A 2,208-nucleotide genomic window follows, 5' to 3' on the forward strand; every position below is an offset into this window, starting at 1 on the left:
GGCTGGTCTGGTCAATAACTTGTGATTTCTTCTTCCTTCCTTCCTTCCTTCCTTCCTTCCTTCCTTCCTTCCTTTCTTTCTTCCTTCCTTCCTTCCTTCTTTCCTCTTTCTTTCTTTCTTTCCTCCCTCCCTCCCCCTTCCTTCCTTCCTTCCTTCCTTCCTTTTTTTATACTGGATTTTGTGTTTATCTCCTTCTTGCTTTTCTTTTAAACAGCTATCTTCCCTTTGGATGACTTGTGATTTCTAGTGAGCCTATGCATCAAAATGTGGGTGAAAATTTAATGGCCACAGCAGACCAAAGATCACAGTAAGAGTGTGGCATCACAGAAGGGGTTTGTTACTGCCCGAGTTCCCAGCAGAACCTCATGTTTGAGAGCAGTATAACTTGAATACTATGCCTTCCAAATGTTTATTAGTTCTCGATCCTACTTTTTTTTTTCCCCAAGGCAAACCGATCCAGCTTTATTAAAGATACTTTCCATAAACAATCATGGTATTTCAGGTAGGACATGGGCAGGCAATCAGTAACAGTTTACAAGAACTTCCAATCTCCCTTCTTGTATGGACTACCAAAATCAGAAAGCCACTATAAAACCCGGTCTTCATTCAATGCTTTGAAAAGGGGAAGAGCTTAGAATGAGGGTTGACATTTCACATTAAGGATGTTGTTTAACAACTTTTCACAAGCCGACCCTGACTTTCAGGAAATGAAATGAAAACGGCAGAAATATCAATCTGAAGATCCACAATCTTGTATATAAAAGGTACCGATGCTCTTTTGAGGATATCATTTTCACCACAAAGTCCAAATTGCCCAATAGACCAACAAAACCAATTTTAGGGGGTCAGGCTCCAACAGGTCTCTGGTTTTAAGGGAGTTAAGTCTATGTTGATGGTATAGGGGGAAGAGGATATAAAAATGAATTTAGAGTCTCTCCTGAGCTAAGGAGACTTTCTAAATTGCCACGGAAAGATGTTTTCCATCACCATCATCAATCCAGGTTAGGAGACATTTTGTTAGTGACACATGTTCCTTCCCCCAAAAAACAATGAAGTGTTCTGTGTGCTAGCTTCAAAAACAAAGTAAAATAAAATTCTGCATTTTTATAAAACTTGATAAAAACTAGTATTTCAAACTGTACAGTCACCAGGAGTACACAGTTATCAAAAATGCACACACTTCACGTGGCATCTCCGGCACCTTCAGCTTTTTGTGCCTGGTCTGTTTTGCGTCTCCATTTTCTGCAGGATTATTTGCATCCTGGCCAGCATCCGCCTTCCCCTCCTTTCCCGGGTACCTTCTCTCCCTTCTTTGCAGGAGCCTTTTCAGGCTTGGCTCTGGCTTTGGAGGAGCGGGTTTAGCAGACAACCTCGCAGATCTTCTCTGTGGCTCATCCTTCACCTCGGCTTTATCTCCTTTAGTATCCCCTTCAGCCTTTCTTTTGGGCATGCCGGCAGCAGGGTGCAGTGGTGCTCGGGTTTGGTCCATCTGGGGGTCGTTCTCAATGCTTCTTCACGCTGCTCCCTCCATCCTACTTTTGAGACAAGAGTAAGCTGATCTCTTTTAGGGAGCATTAGCTATTTCAATCTGTCCTGATGGCTCATAAAATCGGGAAATAAGCAGCACTGTATTTGTCTGGATTTTAACATGTATGTTAGCCTTCACCAATGGAGTCTCCAGAGGCAGTAGGTTCAGAAATTGTGATGAGGGATGTCCTTCTGCATATATGTTTCTCTTATTGGTTGGTGACTAAAACACTGTTTGGCCAATGAGGCAGGAAGATAGGCAGGACAAGGAGACAAGGAGAATCTGGAAAAGGTAGGCAGAGGAAGACCATGAAAGAGTTGCCATGTAAGGACCGGGAAGAAAGGACGCACCAGGCATTCTCCAGTAAGATAAGCCCACGTGGAAATACATAGAATAACAGAAATGGCTTAATGAATAAGACAGAGCTAGCCAATAAGAATCCCTACCCATCAGCCAACAGTTTAATAATTAATATAAATCTTTGTGTGTTTATTTGGGGCTGAAGCGGCAGCAGAGCTCGGCGGGACAAGAAATGCTCCAGCAACTAAATTGTCTAAGAGGAGGTAATGATGGGATTAAGCCAATGGTTTCAGGAAAATCTTCACTCAACCCATCTAGTTGGGAGCAAACATTTCCAACCAAAACCTGAGTCAAGATGAGAATCTGCTTCAACTAGGATG

The 2,208-nt window shown here is 42.6% G+C and overlaps 1 pseudogene; it reads right to left on the reverse strand.

Moving 5' to 3' along the window:
- Positions 1-462: 462 nt before the first annotated feature.
- On the reverse strand, positions 463-1,770 carry LOC121140179 (annotated as a pseudogene).
- Positions 1,771-2,208: the final 438 nt, after the last annotated feature.

This window comes from Mesocricetus auratus, unplaced genomic scaffold, assembly GCF_017639785.1.
Source record: "Mesocricetus auratus isolate SY011 unplaced genomic scaffold, BCM_Maur_2.0 Super-Scaffold_100004, whole genome shotgun sequence".
In the NCBI taxonomy this organism is placed as follows: domain Eukaryota; kingdom Metazoa; phylum Chordata; class Mammalia; order Rodentia; family Cricetidae; genus Mesocricetus; species Mesocricetus auratus.